This window comes from Cetorhinus maximus, chromosome 6, assembly GCF_964194155.1.
Source record: "Cetorhinus maximus chromosome 6, sCetMax3.hap1.1, whole genome shotgun sequence".
Lineage (NCBI taxonomy): Eukaryota > Metazoa > Chordata > Chondrichthyes > Lamniformes > Cetorhinidae > Cetorhinus > Cetorhinus maximus.
In genome coordinates, this window is record NC_135884.1 from 25,034,846 (window position 1) to 25,060,867 (window position 26,022).

A 26,022-nucleotide genomic window follows, 5' to 3' on the forward strand; every position below is an offset into this window, starting at 1 on the left:
ATTAAGGCCCATAATCAATTAATTGAACTGATATTTTTCACTGCCCATCCAACCTTATGGTCAGCAGGGGCGGGCGTAAAGGCCAAATGAGCCTTTGACCTCATCTACGGGCGGGATGAGGTTTCAACCATTGATTAAAAAAGAACTTTTACAACTCATTTTTAACATGTCCCTGCTCATGTGACAGAGTCACATGAGGGGACATGTTTTCCTTATTTTCACTCTCACTCTCCCACCCAGCTTTGTGTCATCTGCAAATTTGAAGATATTACATTTAGTCCCCTCATCTAAATCATTTTTCCAGTCTTTATTTTTCATTTCAAAAATCTTCAGCTCCCTGAGGCAGCTCTGTGCTTTTGTTAATTGGCCAGCCAGCATGAAATCACAGTGGGGGCGGTCAGTTTCACGGCCGCTACTGGCCCGCCCGCCCGACTAGGTAAAAATCCTGCTCCTGTGCGGCATGTATAAAAAGCAGCTGATCTGACGTCACATGCCCTGCCAAAGTTGAAGGTTATATCCTGTTTGTGCTATCTGAAGTATGATGGACAGTAATTACACAGAAATGTATAGTCACTCTGCTTTATAATGCGAGAGACAGATATAATGTAATGCAGAATGTATTATTAGTTAACTTAGAAATATAGGACTTAAATTGGTGTTTTCTTGCTCAAACAGCACAAGCCACGTAGCTCCTGTACTTGAATCCTCTCGCTATGAAGGCTTCTTATTTGCCTTCTTTACCGCCTGCTGCACCTGCATGCTTACCTTCAGCGACTTGTATATGAGGACACCCAGGTCTCGTTGCACATTCCCCTCTCTAAATTTATAGCCATTCAGATAATAATCTGCCTTCCTGTTTTTGCTACCAAAGTGGATAACCTCACATTTATCCACATTATACGGCATCTGCTATGCATTTGCCCACTCACTCAGCTTGTCCAAATCACACTGAAGCATCTCTGCATCCTCCTCACAGCTCACCCTCCCACCCAGCTTTGTGTCATCTGCAAACTTGGAGATATTACATTTAGTTCCCTCATCTAAATCAATAATATATATTATGAATAGCTGGGGTCCCAGCACTGATCCCTGCGGTACCCCACTAGTCACTGCCTGCCATCTGGAAAAAGACCCGTTTATTCCTACTCTTTGTTTCCTGTCTGCCAATCAGTTTTCTACCCAACTCAATACACTACCCCCAATCCCATGCGCTTTAATTTTACACGCTAATCTCTTATGTGGGATTTTGTCGAAAGCCTTCTGAAAGTCCAAACAAACCACATCCACTGGCTCCCCCTCATCAGCTTTACTAGTTACATCCTCAAAAAATTCCAGTAGATTTGTCAAGCATGATTTCCCTTTCATAAATCCATGCTGACTCTGTTTTCCAAGTGCTCAGCTATTAAATCTTTTATAATGGACTCTAGAGTTTTCCCCACTACCGACGTCAGGCTGACTGATCTACAATTCCCTGTTTTCTCTCTACCTCCCTTTTTAAATAGTTGGGTTACATTAGTTACCCTCCAATCTGTAGGAACTGTTCCAGAGTCTATAGAATCTCGGAAGATGACCACCAGTGCATCCACTATTTCTAGGGCCACTTCCTTAATTACTATGGGATGTAGGTTATCAGGCCCTGGGGATTTATCAGCCTTCAGTCCCATCAATTTCTCCAACACCATTTCCCTACTAACACTGATTTCTTTCAGTTCCTCCCTCTCACTAAACCCTGTGTTCCCCAACATTTCTGGTAGGTTATTAGTGTCCTCGTTTGTGAAGACAGAACCAAAGTGTGTATTTAGTTGGTCAGCCATTTCTTTGTTCTCCATTATAGATTCCCCTGTTTCTGACTGTAAGGGACCTACATTTGTCTTCAGCAATCTTCTTCTCTTCATATACCTATAGAAGCTTTTACAATCAGTTTTTATGTTCCTTGCAAGCTTACTCTCGTACTCTATTTTCCCCTTCTTAATCAATCCCTTGGTCCTCCTTTGCTGAATTCTAAACTGCTCCCAATCCTCAGGTCTGTTGTTTTTTCAGGCCAATTTGTATGCCTCTTCCTTGGATCTAATACCATCTCTAATTTCCCTTGTAAGCCTTGGTTTGGCCACCTTTCCTATCTTACTTTTGCGCAGACAGAAATAAACAATTGTTGCAGTTCACCCACGCGCTCTTTGAATGTTTGCCATTGTCTATCCACCGTCATCCCTTTAAGTAATGTTTCCCAATCCATCTTAGCCAACTTGCTTCTCATATCATAGTTTCTTTTATTAAGATTCAGGACCCTAGTCTCAGAATCAACTACGTCACTCTCCATCTTGATGAAAAATTCTATCGTATTATGGTCGCTCATCCCCAAGGGGTCTCGCACAACTAGATTGCCAATTATTCCTTTCTCATTACACAATACCCAGTCTAGGATGGCCTGTTCTCTAGTTGGTTCCTCAGCATATTGGTCCAGAAAACCATCCCGTATACACACCAGGAATTCCTCCTCTACGGTAGTTACTGATTTGATTTACCCAATCTATATGCAGATTAAAGTCACCTATAATTACAGATGTTCCTTTATAGTATGCATCTCTAATTTCCTGTTTAATGCCATTCCCAACATCACCACTACAGTTTGGGGCTCTATATACAACCCCCACTAACGTGTTTTGCCCCTTAGTGTTTCTCAGCTCTACCCATACAGATTCCACATCATCGGAGCTAATATCTTTCCTCACTGTTGCGTTAATTTCCTCTTTAACCAGCAATGCAGCTCCACCGCCTTTTCCTTTTTGCCTGTCCTTCCTAAATATTGAATACCCCTGGATGTTCAGTTCCCATCCCGGGTCACCCTGCAGCCATGTCTCCATAATCCCGGCTATATCATACCCGTTTATATCTATTTGCGCGGTTAATTCATCCACTTTATTGCGAATGCTCCTCGCGTTAAGGCACAAAGCCTTAAGGCTTGTCTTTTTAACATTACTTGTCCCGTCCCCACTATTTTTCACTGAGGCCCTGTTTCATTCTTGCCCTTGATTTCTCTGCCTATCACTTTTCTTATTCCCCTTTCTGTCTTTTGTTCATGTCCTTGATTCCCCCTCCTCTGACTCCTTGCATAGGTTCCCATCCCCCTGCCATTTTAGTTTAAACCTCCCCCCCTCAACCACTCTAGCAAATATTCCCCCTAGGACATCAGTCCCAGTCCTGTCCAGGTGTAACCCATCCAGTTTGTACTGGTCCCACCTCCCCCAGAACCAGTCCCAATGTCCCAGGAATCTGAAAGCCTCCCCCTCACAACATCTCTTCAGCCACATAATCATCCGATATATCCTGCTATTTCTACTCTAACTAGCACGTGGCACTGGTAGTAATCCTGAGATCACTACCTTTGAGGTCCTACTTTTCAACTTACTTCCTAAACTCCCTATATTTTGCTTTTAGGACCTCATCCCTTTTTTTTTACCTATGTCGTTTGTACCAATGTGTATCACCCTCCCCCTCCAGAATGTCCTGTAGCCGCTCTGAGACATCCTTGACCCTAGCACCAGGGAGGAAACATACCATCCTGGAGTCTCGTGTGTGGCCACAGAAACGCCTATCTATTCCCCTTACAATTGAATCCCCTATAACTATTGCATTCCCACACTTTTTAATCCTCCCCTGTGCAGCAGAGCCACTGTGGTGCAACGAATTTGGCTGTTGCTGCTTTCCCCTGATAGGCCATTCCCCCCCAACAGTATCCAAAGTGGTATATCTGTTTTGCAGGGGAATGGCTGCAGGAGATTCCTGCACTGCCTGCCTAGTCCCCTTGCTCTGCCTGGTGGTCACCCATTCCCTTCCCGCCTGTGGACTTTTAGCCTGTGGTATGACCACCTCTCTATACGTGCTATCCACGATACTCTCCGCCTCGCGGATGCCCCACAGTGTCCCCAGCCGCTCCTGCTCTGAAACCCGAGCTTCCAGGAGCTGCAGCTGGAGACACTTGCCGCACACATGCTGGCCCCGGGCACTGGAAATATTCCCGGCTTCCCACATAGAGCAGGAGGAGCACACCACGGCTTTGAGCTCTCCTGCCATGACTTATCCCTTTAAATTAAATCTTTTGGAAGATACTTAATATCAAATAATATCAATTACTCTAGGGCCCTTCTTCCCTGCTCCTCGTTGTTACAGAATATAGCCCTTACAAACGATGAACCACAAAATAAGACCTTAAAAGCTATAAATGATAAAAGTAGTAAATACTTACCTGACCGTACTCACGGTACTCAAAGGATCACCTCGTTCCCTCCTCACTGAACTCCCTCAGTCACCAAACTCCAACTTAAGCACTCTACTGCTACCCAAAGCAGCACTCCAGTACAGACAAAGTCAGCACTGTAAGATGGCCTGAAAAAGAACAAGGAAAAGCAAACACATACACCTGTGCAAGTAAGATACCATCTGAGTGAATATGGCACTAAACATTCCAAGTCCAGCTCCTGTCGAATTGAAAGGTGATACGTGCCACTTGCAATAGCAAAACTACGAGCTTGAAACAGAGTTGATTAACAAGCTAGAATCTATAAGAGTAGCCACACTTCTAATATTGCTGGAGAGGGACTGTTACCAATTGTATACCACCATAAATCTAATCAACGAACAAAGAAAACAGGCAGCAGAGATTTTGATAGCCTTGAACGAATGCTTTGGACCATGAGTGAATGTTACATGTGAATGTTATGTCTTCAACACTAGAGCTCAAGGTGAAAATGAAACCATTGAACAGTATGTGACCACAGTAACACAGCTTGCAGAATCATGTGAATTCGGACAGCTAAAAGGTGATCTGATTAAAAATAGAATATTCTTAGTCATTCAAGCCCCCTCAGTGAGAGCATGTCTACTGAAAGGTGAGAAACTTACACTCAAGAAAGCGACAGACATGTGTAGAAATGCAGAGCTTGTAAAATATCAGCTAAAGCACATGTATAGCAAAGCAGACCAGGAGATACATTATATTAAGAGACATAACAGGCCGAAAGGGCAGAGCAATCGCAGACAAAGGGCAGGATGCAAATGCTGTGGACAACATCATACAAAGGAAAAGAAAGATTGCACAGCGTGGGGAAAGCAGTCTGTTAACTGCAAGAAGCAGAATCATTTCACACACAAGTGTTTGGCTAAAAAGAAGCAAAACAAGATTATACAAATGGTCACTGGAGAGATACCAGATGAAGAGTCTGATCAAGAACTATACACAATACAACAGGTTCATCCTGTCAAGCCTATAGGTGATGAATGGTTTGTGACTATCACAATGATGACTGCAGAAGAAAAGTATCAAGTAAACAAGAAGTGTCAGATAGACACTGGTGCATCATGCAACGTAATGACCTTCACAGATTTGTGCAAAGTAGCTCAACTTGATCATGCAAAAAATTAAGCCCTTGAAAGTAAGGTTGAGGCTATATGTTGGCACGATACTCATACCAAAAGGACAAATTATTCTGAGAGCCCAATGCAATGGCAAGAAGGAAGATCTCGAGTTCCAGATCATAGATGGAACGCAACAGCCACTCATCTCAACTGAAGCAAGTCTATAGCTTAGACTGGTAACCCTGAACGTGCCAACAGAGAAAGGACAGCAAAAGACCCCAGAGAAAGGGCAGCAAAAGACCCCAGAGAGAGGCAAACAAAATACTCCAGAGCAAAGGAGACAGAAGACCCCAGAGAAAGGGAGACAATATTCAAGTAAACCACAAGACGGTTACCAACCACGTCAGTGCAATGAAAAGCATGTGCGAAAGGTAAATGAAGCAGTTTGACAGGAAGATGTTCGCACCAATGCTGAACTGGAAATTTGAAGTGCAAGATCCAAGCTGAGTATATACCTTTGAAAACATATGATAAACTGAGGTTGCCAATGAACTGAGCTGTGCGAGATCTGAACGAACAAATTTTAGAGAAGACAAAAGATACCATGAGAAAATAACGATCCTCAATTCCACAGTTAGCAAATCAAAGCAGGAGTTGAAAAAAACTCAACCAGATGTACAGCCAGACAAAATGGCAAGCAGAAAAGGCACGCAAAGAAGTTGTGACTCTGAAAGACTACTTGAAGAAGCAATATGTAGCCATGGTAAAACATAAGAAGCCAGTCAAAGTATAAACTCTCAATGCTCCCAACAGGAATCAGCCCACATGGAAACATGGGACACACGTAGAAAAATTGTCACCTTGATTGTACGAGGAGGAAGTGAATGACCAAATAAGGTCATATTTGGTGCAACTGTAGGCATATACGAACAACTGCCGAAGCTGTTCCTTCACACCAATCGGCCGATCAGGAAGATGGGATGTCACCCAGCTGTACTGTGTACAAAACTACTATTAATCCCAAAGGTCCATGTGTCCCCAAGAACAATGGAAGTACAACAGTTGTTAATGTATGAGAACAGTGGGTGTATAGTGGGTAACTCACAGTCACACATGATCGTGCATGCAAATTTGTCTTTTGTTTGCAAGGAAAAAGGGGATGTTTGTATCTTTTGTTTGGTGTGAAAAGGGAGACGTTTGGGTTTGAAATGCAATCAGTTCTATATGTCCCAAGTGGCTTACCTTGGTCAGATGAGCTCTGCCATGAGGCAGTCTCTGTAAGCAGACATCTTGAGATCAGTTCAGTAAAGGCCTAAATGAGAAAGCACTGAGAAGCTCTGTTGTTTTTAAACATGAAACACTATATAAATGCAAGTTGACATGTTAAACTGTCTTGTGATCTCAGGTGGACATAAAAGGTGCAAGGGTACAATTCCATAGAAGATCATGGAAGTCCTGTCCAATATTTAATTCTCAACAAACATCAATAGAACAAGTTATTTGGTTATTTACGTGATTTCTGTGTGTGAGTTGCAAAAAATTGTTTTGGATTGAGGGAGAGTGGATTTTAGTAAAATAAGGCAGGATCTGGCCAAGGTAGACTGGGAACAGCTAGTTGTGGGGAAATCTACAGAGGAGCAGTGGAGGGCTTTCAAAAAGGAAATGGGGAGGGTACAGGCTCAACATGTTCCCTCTAGGGTGATAGGAAGGAGTAACAAGCCCAGAGAACCATGGATGACCAGAGATATTCAGGTTACAATGGGAAGGAAAAGAGAGGCTTTTAGCAGGTACAAGGGAAGCAAATCAGCGGAGGCATTAGTGGAGTACAGAAAGTGCAGGTGGAGCTTAAGAAAGCAATTAGGAGACCAAAGAGGGGATATCAGAAAGCTCTGGCTGGTAAAAGTAGGGAAAATCCCAAGATATTCAATAAGTACATCAACGGGAAGAGGATAACCAGGGAAAGAGTAGGGCCCATAAGGGACCAAAGGGGCAATCATTGGGTGGAGCCAGAGGACATTGCTACAGTGTTGAATGAATACTTCACGTCCGTCTTCACCCAAGAGAATGAGGATGAAGGTATCGAACTCGGGGAGAGAGACTGCGAGGTTCTTAAGCAAATTGATATAGGGAGTGACAAGGTATTGGAGGTGTTGGCAGGCTTAAAAGTGGACAAATCTCCAGGTCCGGATGATTTGTGTCCCAGACTGCTGAGGGAGGCAAGGGAGGAGATCGCAGGGGCTCTGACCCAAATTTTTAATTCCTCTCTGGCCACGGGGGAGGTGCCAGAGGACTGGAGAACAGCTAATGTGGTTCCACTATTTAAGAAGGGTTGTAGAGATAAGCCAGGGAACTACAGGCCAGTGAGTCTCACGTCAGTGGTAGGGAAACTATTGGAGAAAATTCTGAAGGAGAGAATCTATCTCCACTTGGAGAGGCAAGGTTTGATCAGGGATAGTCAGCATGGCTTTGTCAGAGGGAGGTCATGCCTAACAAATTTGATTGAATTTTTTGGGGAGGTGACCAGGTGTGTAGATGAGGGTAGTGCAGTTGATGTAGTTTATATGGATTTCAGCAAAACCTTTGACCAGGTCCCACACGGGAGGCTTATAAAGAAGGCAAATGCACATGGGATACAGAGTAATTTGATAAGGTGGATTCAAAATTGGCTTATTTGTAGGAGACAGAGGGTGATGACAGAAGGTTGCTTTAGTGACTGGAAGCCAGTGTCCAGTGGCGTACCACAGGGATCTGTGCTCGGTACCCTATTATTTGTCATTTATATAAACGACATAGATGACTATGTGGGGGGTAGGATTAGTAAGTTTGCGGATGACACAAAGATTGGCCGGGTGGTTAACAGTGAGGTTGAGTGTCTTGGGCTACAGGAAGATATAGACGGGATGGTCAAATGGGCAGATAAGTGGCAGATGGAATTTGACCCTGAAAAGTGTGAGGTGATACACTTTGGAAGGAGTAATTTGACAAGTAAGTATTCAACGAACGGCATAACACTAGGAAGTACTGAGGAACAAAGGGACCTTGGTGTGTGTGTCCATAGATCTCTGAAGGCGGAGGGGCATGTGGGGTGGTGAAAAAGGCATATGGGACACTTGCCTTTATCAATCGAGGCATAGATTACAAAAGTAGGGAGGTCATTTTGGAGTTGTATAGAACCTTGGTGAGGCCACAGCTGGAGTACTGTGTGCGGTTCTGGTCGCCATATTATAGGAAGGATGTGATTGCACTGGAGGGGGAGCAGAGGAGATTCACCAGGATGTTGCCTGGGATGAAACATTTAAGTTATGAAGAGAGGTTGGATAGACTTGGGTTGCTTTCGTTGGAGCAGAGAAGACTGAGGGGGCAACCTGATCAAGGTGTACAAGATTATGAGGGGCATGGACAGGGTGGATAGGGAGCAGCTGTTCCCCTTAGTTGAAGGGTCAGTCACAAGGGGATATAAGTTCAAGTTGAGGGGCAGGAGGTTTAGGGGGGATGTGAGGAAAAACCTTTTTACCCAGAGGGTGGTGACTGGAATGCACTGCCTGGGAGGTGGTGGAGGCGGGTTGCCTCACATCCTTTAAAAAGTACCTAGATGAGCACTTGGCACATCATAACATTCAAGGCTACGGGCCAAGTGCTGGTAAACGGGATTAGGTAGGTAGGTCAGGTGTTTCTCACGTGTCGGTGCAGACTGGATGGGCCGAAGGGCCTCTTCAGCATTGTATGATTCTGTGAAGCAGAATCTGTGGGCGGAATCTTCTGCCCTCTCTAGTGACATGTATGGAGGCAGGAGAGCATTAAATTAGGAGGGATGGTAGTGGGTGAGCGCTTTTCAGTCTCTACCCCAATTAAGTCCAGGGCAGAAAGGCCAGTGGGCGGCTTTCCCACGCTGCCATCAACTGAGGCTCTTAAGGGGACAATTAGTGACCACATAAGGGCCTCATCCCACTGCCGCTGATATTAATGCAGCTGCGGGCAGGCCTGTCACTATGTGGCGTGCACAACAAATAAAGCTGTGCAGGCTGCTTGTTGTCTCCAGGAGGTGGGAGGCATCCCTTCTTCAAAGGCACTCTGTCTGATCGAGGGGTCTGGCTTCAGGACGGGGGTCCTGCTGAGAGCCACCATCCTGCCCTTGCTGCCTAGCAAAAGTTCTGACTGACAGGCGCTCTCGATTGGCAGGACCTCAATCCCTGGGGTGTTATCCTGGAGAAAGGCATGCCATTAACTCTCAACAGCCCCATTGGCTTGTAATTCGGCTGGCCTTCCCCAAAGAAGGCAACGTGTGTCTCTTGTCTGCTCACCAGTCAGCAGGCCCCCGTCACCTCCACAAGATTCCACCCTATGTGAGAGAGCAAGGAGAGAAAGAGAGACAGATAACGTACCTCTTGTAACTTTTATTTAGCGTTATGTAAGCTTTGGAAAGCATATTAAATGGAGAGTGAGTCTTTCTTTAATATTGTTTTTCCGAAAAAGCAGCAAATTAGTTGAACTTAGCAAAACACTTCTAATTGGTGTAGTATTGACAGAAAATATAAATATTCTAATTAACAGCACCTGTGAGACACAGAGGAAGAGACCAAGAGGGGCAATTTTCAAAGGGAGCAAACAGCAGGCCTGAGGAGTTTTTTTGGGGTGTGGAAGAGGATAATTCTTGCACTTGGTTCTCAAAATAAATCATTGTAAAGGCAGTGGGAGATTTTAAACAAATCACTTCTACATAACAAACTTGGTACTTCAAAATCTAAACAAGCTATGTCAGTGCACTATTAACGGTTGACTAGTTTACCTGGATTATTGACTGAACTCATTGGTAGATCTGTCACTAAGAAGCGAGAGACCTTCTACATGCCCCCAGATAATTAAATGGTAGGAGTGCCCAACATTCTGGATAGGTAGGCCAGAACATTGTGTTACAACTAGAGAGTGAGTTTTGTTTGATTAAATCATTGTTGTTTTAGACAGAATTATGATTAAATATGGAATCCAACTCTCCAAAACCTTCCTCTTCTTAGAATCATTGGACCACAGCATTTGCATCTCTTCCTGTTTCTTCTTTCACTTTTGTTTCCCTCCCATTTCCTTAAATTTTCTCTCTCCCTATATCTTTACTTCATTTCTGTCTTTCTCTTGCTCTTAATTTTCTCCTTCTCCCCACCTAGCTTATCACATTCTTTTCCCTTGGCTTGCAGAGCTGGAGCTTTAGTGCACCATGAATCTGACATATATAATGCTGCAGCTTTGAATCCAGCTAGGTCAAGCAATGAAACCAACTGCCATTATGAAGGTTTAGAAGAACATCCTCCTCCTCCTCCTTCAGGTACCAAGCCCTAAGAAGGCATTGGTGACCATGGATAGTGAGGGCTAGTCAGGTTGGGTCAGGAGCGTCAGGCAGTAGGGGCTAGTCAGTTCGGGTAAAGGGAGTCAGATGGTGGGGGCTATCAAGTCAGGTCGGGGGGAGTCACGTAGTGGAAGATGGTGATGGAGGGTAGTCAGGGGTCGAGGGGGGGAAGTCCGGGATGTCAGTTGTAAAGTTACCCAAAAGTTGAACTAGGATTTTCTGTCTAACATTTCCTGGGTAACTATCCAGGTAAGTAAGTTGGAACTGTCCAAAGTCTCTGACTTTAACTGCCCGTTGGCAGTATTACCATTGAGTCATTGCATCAGGACTTCCACAGAGTCCCAAAGCACATCTTGGGGGTATGTCCAGTCTCTGATGATCCAGAGACCAGAAGATCTAGGCCCATATTTCATAAAGACTTTTACTTGAAATCCAAAACTCTCAACAGGACACTCCCCACAATACTTCACTTCCACCCAAGAGCTCCCCTATACTTTACAGGATCTTGAGGGTTCCTTCGCTTCTCCTGGAACCGAACAAAGGTGTGCCACAGCTCTCAGGAATTCACTTTGATTCTCCTCAATGTTCCTGCTATGCTCCAAGGTATGAGATTTCTCAGAGTCCTTCCACAAGCATCCAGCTAGGCGACCCTCCAACCCTCCTTAAGCACCTCATGATTGTGGACTGCCCAGCACAAGTATGGGCCTCACTGCACTCTTGCTGAGTGAGTGTACATCAGAAAATACCTTTGGTTTCTGATAGCCCTCTTCTACTGGTCTACAGCTCCTGGAAGATTCCCTTCTCTCTCTGCTTGTCTCAAAACTGCTTCCAGGCTGATGCAAATTCCAACTGCCTGTTTCTGTGAGAAAAAGCACAGATAACACCCAAATAAAAAAGGAACCTCCCTGCAATCTATCCCCACAACAACGAGGCACCCCTAGGATGTCCCTGATAGAGATTCAAACTAATTAACATTACCTTCAATAACATCTCTTTGATTCTGGGACCCACATGAATAATTTACATCCCTTAAGTGGACAACTGCAATCTTACCAGACTCACTGGCTCCATCGTGAAGCTAAGGGAGGGCAACCTGTTGTTAATTGTTTTCACACCTCCAACTCTAACCCCTTTGAGCAAATGCGGACCATCCTTCAAATTGTAATTACCTTAGGGGTGTTTACCAGCTTCTCAAACCCAGATTTTTCTATGTACCTTGCATTTGAAAGTTAAATACCCAAAACTAAAAGTTATATTTCGAAAACATTTGAGTCATAAAATCAGATATTTGTAACAAGTGTCAGCATGCACCTCTTATTTCCACAACCCCCACCCCCCACCACAACCCCCACCCCCCACCACAACCCTACCTTTGTGCCTTTCTACTTTCAGATACCTAAGAATTGCCATAATGAAAACAGGAAATCCTGGAAAAGCTCAGCAGATCTGGCAGCATCTGTGGAGAGAGAAACAGAGTTAACATTTGAGCCCATATGACTCTTCTTCAGAGCTGAAGAGAGGTAGAAAAGTGATGGGTTTTATGCTGTTGAAGAGAGGGGGTGGAACAGGTGAAGCAAAATAAAAGATCAGGGATAGGTTGGAGCTCAGGAGAGATTAACTGACAATTATGACATGGACACCAAACAAAGAGATGGGTAATGATAGTGTTAAAGATTAAGGCAGGTGTTAATAGTGTCATAAAGGTCAGATAGCAGAATGTGTTAATAGCAGAACATGGGTCAGCACTTTCTAAAAGCAAAACATGAGAACAAGTTACAGTCTGGCCCTGGGGGTGGGTGGTAAAAAGGTGAAAATGGAGGACAGAGTTCATGGTCTGAAGTTGTTGAACTCAATGTTGAGTCCAGAAGGCTGTGAAGTGCCAAATCGGAAGATGAGGTGTTGTTCCTCCTGTTTGCGTTGGGCTTCACTGGAACATTGTACAGGCCGAGGTCAGAAATATGAGCATGAGAGCAAGATCTGAATTGAAACTGCAAACGACAGGAAGATCAGGTTCATGCTTGGGGACTGATCAAAGGTGTTGCACAAAGTGGTCACCCAGTCTGCCTTTAGTCAATGTACAGCAGACCGCATTGTGGGCAGCGAACGCAGTAGACGAAATTGAAAGAAGTGCAAGTGAGTCGCTGCTTCACCTGTAAGGAGTGTTTGAGGAGGGAGGAGATAAAGGGGCAGGTGTTACACCTGCTGCGAATACATGGGAAGGTGCCTTGGGAAGGGCATGAGGTGTTGGGGGTGATAGAGGAATGGACCAGGGTGTCATGGAGGGAATAGTCCCTATGGAATGCTGACAGAGGAGGTGAGGGGAAGATGTCTTTGGTGGTGGCATCATGCCGGAGTTGGTGGAAATGGCAAAGGATGATCCTTTGAATACAGAGGCAAGTGGGGTGGAAAGTGAGGACAAGGGGAACCCTAACATGGTTCTGGTAGGAGGGGAATGGGTAAGGGCAGAAGCGCGGAAATGGATTGGACACAGTTGAGGGCCCTGTCAACCAGAGTGAGGGGGAACCTCAGCTCATGAAAAAGGAAATGTGGCTATCTCAGCATTGATTTATGGTGCCCACAAAGCCGTGTGTGTGTAGTCGATGTCACCCTGTACGATAGGGATCCTGACAAAAGCATGTGGACACTTTACCTGCTTTTCTCTGTTCAGTGAGAACCCAATGAACTTCCCACGCCTGGCATAAAGAGAGTTCGTCACCTCTCTGATATAGCAGTAGATAGTCAACTAGGAGACATTAGATATATCACTTGGTTCAGCCTATAAGGATCCCAATGCAAAGAAATTCACAGTCGCCCTCACAGCCACTGACAGTACCATCCTCACCCTACTCCAAGTTGCAGGAGATGGCAGAGTTCTGTGAATACCTCTGTAAAGTGCAGACCGTGCGTACATACCTTCTGGGTTAGGTGGAGGTAAGAAAAGTGCCCCTGGAAATCTCAACATGGGTAAGGCCTTATGCTATGAGTCTTCCTCCCCTTCCCTGTATGTTTTCTTTACCATCTCTGCCCCTAACTGCTTGTAATGCTGCAGCCCAAGGGGGAATTGAAACCATGACACTCATGACTAGGAGCAAGTTGTGACTGCAAGGGAACTGAGTATACCATCAAGGCCTTCTCCATGTGCAGCACCACTACTTCCAGGGCGTTAGCTAGAGTGGTGAGGCCAAAATGGCAGCGCAGTTAAATATTTGCATGTTGATGTCATAATTCTGCATACTTTTCTGCCTATTCTGTACACTTCTTGTGCACACTGCTAATGCCCTCACCAGGATGCCTTTCAGTGCAGGCCACCTGGAAATGTGCATGAACAGCACAGATGCCATTTTGATATCAAAACTGCTCCCATAGGACTGAAACTATGGGCACCACAGAGCCCAATTTTGCAGCCTTTGTGCCTTTTACATGGTGGAAGGCTCTGGGAAGTGAGGAGGTGAATCACTTGCTGCAGAATACCCAGCTTCTGATCTGCTCTTGCAGCCATGATATTTATGTGGCTGGAACAGTTAAGTTTCTGGCCAGTGGTGATGCCCAGGATGATGGTGGGGGATTCAACAACAGTAACAATATCAAGGGGAGGTGGGTTAGGCTCTCTTCTGTTGGTCATGGGTCATAGCCTGGCACTTATGTAGGTTTTAAAAAGGATATTTTATAAATTTAGACTTGATTTAATTTAGATGCATGCAGTTGAATTACTGGATCCCAAATTAACCCTTTAAACTGAGCTCAATAGAGATATAAACATCAAAGACTCAGACACTGAATTAGAAATAATACCAAAGTTTATTGAACACAAGCAAAATGAAACATTACGCTCAGCAATTAACTAAAGACTTATCAATTAATTAAAAAAGAAAATAAAAGTATACTTATCAACCAAACCCTAGACTCAATCCCAATGCTGACAGGAAACTTCTTCTGTCACCGGGGATATTAATTATCTCAATCCTTCGTGCCAACAAGTATTCGCCTCTGCTTCCAATGGAAACTTCACTATCCGGGGTCCACACTAACAGGAATTCTGTCCTTGTCCCTGGGCCCAGTGCTACACTCATGATCTCTGTCCCCGAAGATCTAAACCATTTCCCCTCACTTGGTGCACACAAAATGGTTTCTGTAACCCTCTTTAATATCTAAAAAAAAGTGTTTTTACATTCCTATTCCTGTGTTTGCTGCAGGAAATCCTCAAGGCAGTGTCCTAGGCCCAACCATCTCAAGCTGCTTCACCAATAACCTTCCCTCTATCGTAAAGTCATAAGTGTTGCACAATGTTCCATTTCATTCACAATTCCTCGGATAATGAAGCAGTCCGTCCCTATATGCAACAAGACCTGGATGACATTGAAGCTTGGGATGATAAGTGGCAAGTAACATTCACACCTCGCAGGTGTAAACTGGCCTAGATTTTAGATTTTATCCCCACTTTAGCCCACCTTGCTAGAAATGGTTAATTGATCAATAATGTTGTAAGGATTAATTTAATTGATTCTAACCAGTTTGTGCAAATTGCCTTAAACTTAAGACAATAGCTTGGCTTCAAGCTGTGTCCCTTATCTTAAAGCTTACAGGCAACCCATTGATCAAACTAAGTCAAAGCCAGAATGTTCTTGATACGAGAGGGTCCCATGGATAATTCAGGCTCTTTTTTCCCCCAGACTCTGTGACAGCATTTTTAATCCTTATATAGGAGTGTAAATAGAAAAATACAGAAATCCAACTAATTTGGTTATTATTTATCCTTCAATTACAGGGTAATTCTAATAAAAATCATCCATTACTAGTTGGTGACTACTTCATGGTATTATATTAAGTTAGATTTCTGTAATAAAGGTTACTACCATCAACATGGTTTCTGTTCCTGTTCATATGTTAGTAGAAAATGGCCAAGTGTAACAAGCACACTAAAATTCCAGATTTATTTAATTAAACTAATTTAAATTTCCCCACTGTCATGGTGGGATTTAGAACTCACATCTGAGCCTCTGGATTACTAGTCCAATAATGTAACAATTATGTTACCATCCCCATTCTCTATTTTAAGGCACTTCTTAAAACCTATTTTGAAGTTTTTCATCTCCTTCAAGGGCTCTGGATCAACTTTTGCCTGATTACTTTCCAGTGAAGTGCCTTTGAACATTTTACTACATTAAAGGCACTAAAATAATGCCTGTTGTGTTGTACAAACACTTCCAACGAGACACACCATGAGTATCTGTTTAAGGTTTGCAGTTTTATGAATACTTCAGATCTCAGAACTTTTAACTTTCACATCAGTGTAGAAAATGTAGTGCATTTATAGTCAGGAAACTGGATAGAGAATAATGCAACATTTCATGTGACCCAGATAAACAGATCTGTAGTTGTCTAAGGCCAGATTGTTCATGTACAGGGTGTTGGATAGCAACCACATAAATCTGATTTACATTCTGAATTATGTAGTATTTTATCAGCCTGAAAGTGAAGCAAGTGACATACAGGAGTAGGAGTCCCTGGAGAGCTAGATATCTACAAACTATATGGATAATGAGAATCTTGAGTGTTAACTATTCAATAAATGGAAAAGCCACCAGTAGGAGCAGTGTACATGCATTGTTAATCTTTCTTAAATAACGAAAAAGACTAATGGAGGTTATCAAACCCAATTAATGACGCAATAGTATGTTACCAAAGGCCCACTCCAGATAACACATATATATCTTTTTTAAAAATCACCTGCATATGCACTTCACCAACCTTACTAATATGCTCGCGGTTATAATGGTATAGCTGCAAGCTTGTTATATTACACCCTCCTGCCAGTGCTGCCTCAGCCTATAACAGAGAAAACTCCTTAACTCTAAGCAACTTCACTCTGCGTCCCAAAGATGTGGTCTATTTTCCTAATCAACTATCCTTAATAATATAAAATTGAAGCATTATATTTAAAAAAAAAAGGGGGGGGGGGGGGGAAGAACTGATAACTTTAAATGCAGCCTGATGTAATGATGTAACTTTAAATGCGGCCCTGGTGTAATGACGGCCCGTCCTTTAACCCCCACCCCACGGTCACCTATACAACGCCACGGGAAATCCACTAATAAGTTAAATACTCTAAACTTCCCCACCCTCAGCCTTGCAAATATTAACTAACAAGTAGGAGAGACGAATTAGAGAATTGAGGATTGGGCGTGGTGGGGGGAAAATCTGGGCTCAGTGCCATGTGGATCTGTCACTCAGTCGGAAACTACAACTCCCAACAGACAATACGCACACTAATTTGACTTAATTTTGAAATGAACACAAAGATATCCTCTGTATCAAAAGAATTAATTCCACATGAATCAATTTATACTTCTCGTTTAAAGATGAAAAAAAACGCAATAAGAGGCTCAAACAGGCAAAAACCGTTAAGCTCGCCCAACAACGCACCTTGAAAAGAACTTGAAAAGCAGCCAGGCCGCAGCAATGCGCAACCTCGGCGAAGGTGGCGTATGATTGGTCCTGAGGCGGCGGAGGGCGGGTCTTGGTGCGGAGGAGTGGCATTCAAGATCTCCAATCAGAAGGAGGAGATTCGCGATTGCGATAATCTGATTGGCTGTTTTCCGTGAGCGTGCCGTGTGCAGAGGGTTCCACCCTCCCTTTTCCTCCCTCCTTCCCCCTCGTGTGCAAACCGCGTGACGCGTGCAGAAGGAAAGAGCCAGAAAAAAAAACCGAAAGTCGGCGGTGGGAGGCTGAGGGAAGAGGTGCAGCACCGCGACCGTGAGTAGCTAAGAAAAATAACTGTGCGGTGGAGAGTCTTTAACAGCGACACGGTGAACCTGACTTTCCTTTCCCTCTTTTTCTCTTCCCTCCCTGAGCTGCCCGGGCTCCTGAGGGTTAAACTCTGAAGAAGTGCTGAGGTAAACAAGTGAATTTCTGACGGCGCATTGCGGCCTGTGCGTCAGGCTGTCGGCTCGAGCCTTGCTCTCTTCTACCACCCCACCCCCTCTCCTCCTCCTCCCCCCCCCTCCCCAATCACCTTTCCACAGCCACCCTGCCGGACGCCGCAAAGCATCGACTGGAGTAAATGTGTCTTCCACCTGAGAAACTTCCCTTTTCCTACCGAGCCGAGACCGCTTCAATCCAAACGCGGGTGTCCCGGGGAGGTGTCTTGTGCGTGCGCTTGTTGCCGCTCAGCCTTAGTGCAGCGGCGTGGCTTGTGCCAAGCCGCCCACGGCGCCTCGGCGGCTGCCTGCCCGCCCGCCCTCTGGCCTCCCTCCCTCAGGCCTCCCTCCCAGCCGTCGGCCTGAAGCTTGGGTTTCTGTTTCTGTTTAGGACCGTTACGCTGGAGCCTCTCTACACGTGAGGGAGAAGGGGGAGTGGAGGTGCGACGAGGGCCTGCTTCTCATCACCGCCTTTTTTTTTTCTGCGCCGCCGTCGCGCTTGACGGCCCCGGCGACAAATCCGGGAAGCCAAAGTTAAAACGGGACCGGCCCCACAGGCCCACGTTCCCCATTGCCTGGACTCAAGCGAACCTCGAGGCCAAATTTTGATAGCTTTAGTGGCCGGCGTGAGCCAATTTATTCGTTAAAATTAGCCTCGATGCGTTAAACAACGACCAACACCCCGCCCCTCGAAGCGTGCTTTAACCCGAAACTTGAATGCGCTGCACTTTGGCGGGAAAATGAATTAAAATATTCCGCGTGGGGTGATGTACCGGTCCATATCAACTGTCTATTGACCCGAAGTATCCTGATTACGATATTTCTGCCGAAAATGTATTAAAGTACTATATTCTAGCTACTTAGTAAAACGAGAATTCTACTCGATTTCAAATGATGTGCCCATTTCCGTCTCCCATGTTAGGCGTGTACACTTGATTTAATTTAGATTTGCATATGAATGTTTGCGATTCATTTGGCGTGGGGTGCTGGGGTGGAGGGAATAGAGGTTAAGTATGAGTCCATGCATAATGTGCAGGATTGTATTTAGGAATATGTAAAAAGTTCCAAATATTGGGCCATGTAGTTGATGCCAATTAATATTGGGTAATCTGCAGTGTCCTCTGGATGGCCAATAATGCTCCTAGAAAATGTTAGTACATATTTTGGGATATAAAGTTTGTTCTGTATTTTACATTTTTCACAGAAAAATGTAACGAGGATACTCAGTTTTGGCTAATTACTTATTTCAATCCATGGAAAGCAACAAAGACCACTTGGCCTACCATGCCAGTTCTTTTCAACTACCTACCAAGCTGCATTTGCCTGCTCTTTTGATATTCATTAGTTCTAACTTTTTACTTTTCTGGTGATAATCCAGAGTCCCATCCACCGACTACAGTGGGTTGGTAGCATACTGTGGTAATGTTACTGGTCTAGTGTCCAGAGGCCTGGACTAAGGCTCTGGAGACAGGAGTTCATACCCCACCTCGGAAAACGGGAGAATTTAAATTCTGCTATTCTTCCTTTGGTATATATGTAACTCCAGGCCCATACCAATATGATTGACATTTAACTGAAATGGCCTGGTAAGCCATCCAGCTCAAGGGTGTTTGGGGATTGCCCATCAATGTGCTCATCCCAAGAATGAGTTTTTTTTTAAAAGTAGACACAACTTTCTGACCTTGAAGAATTTTGGACAACATGATTGACTCCTTTCTCTCCAGCCTGCCCCCTGGAATGGCAAACGCCTTCATTTTCTGAACCCCTCTTCATAACTTCAAAGTTTGGATAAATTCCTAGTAAATGCCTAATTAATATATAGCGCATTCCTTAGACATAATTTGCTTTCTTAACCGAGGTGCACCAAACCACATGCAATATTGTAATGATGGTCTAGCTCGTGTCATAGATAAATACAGCATATCCTTGCTTTCATAATGCCCTTTGTGAAATAGAACTATTGTTGCCTTTTTTAGAACCTTTTCTTTCACTCACACCTGTTCTGCACCCAAGGATTGCTGTTTTTTCACTTTGTCTTGCTACTTAGAGTAGACCTTTTAAGTGCCTTTTCCAGAATTTACTTTGCATTTCTCTGCATTAAACTGAAACTGCCACCTTGATTTAACTGTAGAACTTGGATGACATTGGAAATAGCTCCAGCAGTTTGCATTTTGACACAGTGCCTTTAGCATAGTAAAATATTCTATGGCCTCTCACAGGAGCATTATCGGACAAAAAGTTGACACTGAGCCACGCAAGGAGATATTAGGACAGGTGTTGGTCAGAAGTTTTAATGAGCATCTTGAGGGCAGGGAGGTTCAGGGAAGGAATTCTAGAGCTTGAGGCTTAGACAGCTGAAGGCTTGACTGCCAGTAGTGGGGTGGGAGAAACCTGGCATGCACAGGAGGCTGGTTAGTGTTATCTCAGATTGATGTATTAAAAACTTTGCTGTGAAAATTATTGCATATATGCACATGCAGCCAAAGTTTGAGCTCCACTATTATATTTGGTTTTCTATTTTTTAAATTTGATTAAAAATCATTCACATTGATGTATAGAACTGCAGCGGTTATACTCTCAACTGAAGACCTGTCTAATGGTGGAGTGAGCAGTTTCCAGATGCAAGTCTTGCTAATACTTATATTCCAAAAAAAAAACACCTCTAATCACCTGTTCATAGTGTTCATAAAATAAATGTGGCCATGCACCCTAATTCCTGAGGGGGAAGAGGAAAGTCCTGCCATCAGTTTGGTTTAGTTTGTGCTGTTGTGTATGGCCAAGTAGATGGACAGTATATTAAGGAAGCTAGATGCAGTTAAGAGGTATGTAATTTTTGTCACTTTTCCTAAATCAACATTCAATTTTGCCACTTACAAATTTGGCTTCAAATTGCTTATATAATATGTACACATTGAGCAAATTGCTTACGAAATGCACAACCAGTACTATTAAGTTTCCAATTTGAGGCAAGTTTCTTGTTCTGAGTCTTATAGTGAGTCATTCTGTTACTTTGCTTTCTGGTTTGTAAAGATCACATTCTCTAAGATTTCCAAGTTTAGTGCCCGCAACACTTAACTTTAAGAAAAGATACTATTAAGATACAAATAAGAATATTATACATAGTACAGGAATTGTCAAATGGGCATTTGTAAAACTGCACGTGGTTTGTACAAAGGGATGGACTTCAAAATCTGTGGCTTTGTAATATACTTTCACCTAGTTTTCTCTAGTTGAGTTGGAGTTGTGGCATGTAGAACTTTTTTTTTAAAATGTGCCTTGGCATAATTAAAACATTTTGATATCCAAAGACAGCTTCAGCTATGTAGTTGAACATTTTACACTTGGGTTAATTTATATGTTGTGTGGATGGGAGTATTTGCACTCTTTGATGCATCTACAGAATCTTGTGCAAGTTAATAGACATGGTGTCAAACCTTCATGGAGACAACCTCCTCACACTTAAATTTTCTGCCCCTTGGGCAATTGATACAAGTGCAATTGCAGCTAGGGGTGCCAAGTCTCCAGGAATTATCTATTAATCTTGGGACACTGGGAAACTCAAAAAAAAAACCAGGTATTAAAGAAATTGAAAGCACATTTTAAAAGCACTTTTTGTTTTAGTTACACAAACGTGAGGGAGGGATGACTGTTGAATTGGGTAGAGTGGATGGGGGCTTGAAGACGTGCAATAAAGTCTCCAGGACTATTTCAAACCACAATGGGCAACCAAAGTTGCAGCACCTTAACTGCTGTGGCTGGAATCAGCTAACAGCAAAGACTTGGAAATTATTTGGGATAATCTGTTCTGTATGTTGTTTAGTTCTGTGTTTGCAACAGGACTGATTTTTATTGCAGCGAAAGAGCCAAGGGAGAGCATTTGTGAAGCTTACAGAATAGAAGTTGGATCAGCACAATAAAATGCCAGCTTGATGATCTTGTTAAAATATGTAAAATGTCAGTGTAATTAACGCAGTACCTAGGATATAAACTAAAGGATATTTGAAAGCTAGTAAATCACTTAACATATCTAAGAATTCTATCTCAGCATGATAAATTTTCAAAATGATACGTCAGGGCAAAACACCGGATTATTTGAACAGTTGGATTCTTGATGGGAGGATTAGTGTTTTAGGGGAATTGGCTTCAATGGTCTTTTTCTTATCCATAACTTATGAGTTGCACTATTTATGTTGAATCTCAACTGTCAGTTAAAACTGAGGGCATCAGACAATGAATTTACTGCATCAGTATTTAGTGTACTGTTGCAGTGACTTTTTAATTCTTTTGTAAAGCTATTGTGTCATTTGGTGTTTTGCCAGTGCCAGGTTTACTCATAGGCAGAGTTCCTGCTCCTGAGCTGTGCACATGGTTTTGAGATGAAGGCTATGTTGCAACCATGTCAGATGTTGTATTCCTGGATTTAAATTAATAACTGGCCTTCCAAGGTGGTATTAAACTCATGAAGCAACTGTTTCCAAATTACTTATTTCAGAATTGAATGCTGTTAGTGATGGAGGGAAAAGAGTTTGGAAATATGTAAAAATAAATATGCTTGAAGTGAAAATAGTGCAGATGGGGGATGGAGGACAGGGTAAATAGGAATTTTGTTCAGATACTTAAAATAAGCACAAATAGTATAAGTGCTATGATTGTGTTGCAGTGATTCAAGCCATGTAATTTAGTTTAATTTGTGATATTAGTTGCTACTTATGCATCACAGTACCTGCCCTGAAAACTTTGTTGTTCCAAGGAAGTGGGATTCTTTTTGTTGATTTGGTTATAGAAGGCTTCAAACATGATTTATCTTTCAATATAACATTCTTGTTTCTGATTTCTTCTGTTATAAAAGCCTTCACCCATATTTTTTAAAATTATGGTTTGTTTAGTTTTTTGTACTACAAAAGTTCCCACTGAGTCAGGGCGGTGAGTGACTTGAAGTTGAACCTGCAGGTGATGTGCCCATGCCCTTGCCCTACCTAGTTCTTATAGGTGGCAGAGGTTGCAGGTTTGGAAATAGCTGTCAAAGGAGGGTAATTGTTGTAGTGAATTTTGCAGATGGCACACACTGCTGCCACTGTGAAGGTGTTGGATTGAATGCTGATCAAGCAAGCTGCTTTGGTCTGGATAGTATGAAACTTAAGTGTTGCAGGAGCTGCACTCATCCAGGTAAGAGTAGAGTATTCTGTCACACTACTGAGTTGTGCTCTGTAGATGGCAGACTGGATTTTGGGAGTAAGGTGCTGCAGCGCCTCAAGAAGGTAGCAATTAGGGGTGGGCAGTAAATGCTGGCCTAGCTAGTGAAGCCCACATCCCTTGAATGAATTTTTTAAAAATTACTCCCTGCAGAATTCCAACCCTCTGACCTGTTCTTGTAGCCAGAGTACTTATGCAGTTGATCATGTTAAATGGTAACCACCAGGATGTTGATGGTACGAACTCAGCAATGGTAATTCTGTTGAACTCCATGAGGAGGTGGCTAGATTCTCTTGTTGGACATGATTATTGCCATCACACTCCTGACTTGTAGATGATGGATGGGCTTTGGGGAGTCAGGTGAGTTACTGCTTTTGTAGCCACAGTATTATGTGGGTAGTCCAGTGAAATTTCTGATCCATGGTAACCCCTGGTATGCTGGGGGATTCACCACTGATGATGTCCGTGAATATCAAGGGAAGATAGCGTAGACTGCTTCAGAGCCTAAGGAGTTGCAAAAGCTACTGAACACTAATCAATGAACATCTCCACCTTATGTTGGAGGGAATGTCATTGAAGCAGTAAAAGCTGGTTGGACCGAGGACATTAACCTGAAGAACTTCTACAGTGGTATCCTGAGGGTGAGATGATTGGCCTTCAACCACAGCCATCTTCCTTTGTGCTAGGTGTGATTCTAATCAGTGGAGAGATTTTCCCCTGATTCCTAGCGACTTCAATTTTGCTAGGATTCCTTGATGCCATACTCAGTTATAGGCAATCACACTACTTCGCCTCTGGAATTCAGCTCGTATGTCCATGCTTGAACCAAAGCTGTGATGAGGTCTGGATCCGAGCGCTGCTGGTGGAATCCAGTTGAACAGGTTATTGATGAGCAAGTGCTGTTTGATAGTGCTATCGATGACACCTTCCATCATTTTGAGTAGACTAAGGTGGTAATTGGCTCAATGGGATTTGTCCTGATTCTTGTGAACAGGACTACTGGACAATTTTTCACACTTGAGTATATATATGACGGTGTTGTAGCTGTACTAGAACAACTTGGCAAGAGGTGCAGCTAGTTCTGGAGCACGAGTCTTCAGAACTACAAATGGCGTGTTGCCAGGGCCCATATCCTCTGCTCTATCCAGTGTATTGAGCAGTTTCTTTTCGTTGGAGTGAATTGAATTGGCTGAAAACTGGAGGCTGTGATGCTAGGGACCCCAGGGGGAGACTGATGGATCATCGACTCTGCTTCTGGCTGAAGATGGTTGCAAATGATTCAGCTTTGTCTTCTGTATCAACATGCTGGGTTCCCCCATCATTGAGGATGTTCGTGGAACCACCATGAATGGCGGACAAGTAAATAACTGATGTGGCTGGACTTCAGATCTTTGATCTGATCCATTAGTTGAGATCCCTTGGCTCTATCTGTAATGTCTATAATATTGGAGTTTCATCATGGTGGAAATAACTTTTTTTTTCTTTTTGGGTGCTAGGAACCTCATTACAGGTTAAGTTGTGTTTGCTGCACACTTTCATTTGTGGGGTGAATTACACCAGACAGCACATTGACCTGCCACAGGAAACAAAAGGGTGGCTACTGGGCGGCAAGGGCTATCCATTGATGACATGGCTGACTGTGGCATTTGCACAATGTGATAGAACTGATTATTAAATGCTGAAACAATACTTTTCTTGGACCCCTCTGGAAGAGCCCTCCAGTACTTGGCAGTGCAGGATTCATGGCAGTCAGCTGCATGCTATGCAACCATACTAGCGTGAACAGTTGTTGCACCAGCTATAGAGCAAGTAGAGGAAGTGAAGAGGCAACTTAAATAGTCCCTTTCTGATTAGGCTGCATGTCAAGAACTGAGATAATAGTAACTACAAACCCTTTCACCAAACTTAATTTCCCATTCTGATCATCAGTGTCCACATGGCCACAAAAACAAAAGCCATCATGGAATAGACCTTTCAAACCAAATTTAGAAATGAAATCGTGCCATTTTGCAGACAAAGTCAATTAATTATCTTTGTGCATTCTCTTAATGTCTGACTCTGGGTATCTGCTTCCGATAGTGCTGCTATGCATTGCTACCCCAGTGGCTGCAGTACCGGAAAGCTGCTGACTTCTAGTGGAGGAGACTGCAAATAGACTCGGTATGGGAGTCAGCAGCCTGGGATGACTGGCCGAGATGGCAGCAAAGGTACTGGCAGAGTGGTGGAGATGAGAGAACTTACGGCTGTCCTTTCAGGAAGACAGCATTCTCTTCCCCTGGGTGACGCATCAGCAATTTTAGTAACCTGTTGGACAGGTGGTTAGACTGACACCAGCTTCTAGTGCAGACTTTGGGTGCCTGCTTTTGCTGCAGTTGAACCTGCCATCCATCATTGCATCCTGCTTAAGTCAACAAGTGTGTGAAGAGAGTTGACCATCACTTCAAACGATGGAAACAATAGGCTCCAAATTTTGTGCCAAGTCCTATGCTAAGTTGGTGCTTTACTCCTGCATGTTTTTTGCAATTGACCATGGGCTACCTAATCCACCAATGATTGTGTGTACCCATCATGTCAGTATCTGTGCTAGTGGAATGTAAAATCATGGTTGTAGTGAGTCTTCAAAACTCTGTTACTTGACCATGGTGAAAGTAAAGCAGAAGTGTTGAGAGCTGTGTTGGGAGGGAAGAGGCATGAAATGACTGTTGCATGCTTATATCTGCAGTTTGTCAATTACGTGGAAAGTGAAGAGAAGGCCTAGGGATGAGGATAGTTATCTTCACTGGTTTCAGCTCTGTAACTGGCCTCAGCAATGGGCGTCCCAATATTGACCACTGTCTCCCATCGGATTAGGACATTAAAACAGCCCTACCTCTGGTGTGTGCTACATTGTCCTATAAGAGAGTGGGAAGAAATTCAGTAAACGTATTCAATGTTTGGCTGTCACGGTTGAATAGCTGGCCCTGAGCACAGTTGCAAGCCTCAACCACATCTCAGGCTGTGTCACGTATGAGGGTTAGATGAAGCATTTGAATGGTGGGTATGAGGCCTGGTAGTTGGTAATTGAGTGTGGCTGTGGTGACTGAAACTGCTGGTACAGTTGATAGGATATGGCAATTGAAGATGAATGCATTGACCATAAACATTCATGTTCATTCCAACTCTTGTGATACTGCATCCAGCTCTCTGGGGCTTGACTCCTGGCATTGGAAGCCCAACCTGCTC

At 43.6% G+C, this 26,022-nt stretch overlaps 1 protein-coding gene and 1 long non-coding RNA gene across 3 annotated transcripts in view; one reads left to right on the top strand and one right to left on the bottom strand.

The window, feature by feature from the left end:
- Positions 1–1,967: 1,967 nt before the first annotated feature.
- LOC144681649 (uncharacterized) lies at positions 1,968–17,135 on the bottom strand. The gene is made up of 3 exons (XR_013576819.1): positions 17,114–17,135; positions 9,654–9,691; positions 1,968–4,383 (listed from the first exon to the last, which is right to left on the bottom strand). It is a non-coding gene; the product is annotated as an uncharacterized LOC144681649 (long non-coding RNA).
- A 195-nt stretch (positions 17,136–17,330) lies between these two features.
- The window catches only part of cnbpb (CCHC-type zinc finger, nucleic acid binding protein b), a 30,084-nt gene continuing 21,392 nt past the window's right edge, over positions 17,331–26,022 (top strand). Inside the window, exon 1 of one of the 2 annotated variants that reach the window (XM_078543439.1) lies at positions 17,331–17,443. The gene's annotated coding sequence lies outside the window, so the exon portion shown is untranslated. Of the gene's footprint in view, positions 17,584–26,022 lie in introns of both variants that reach the window. The other variant, XM_078543440.1, reaches the window with a different exon arrangement.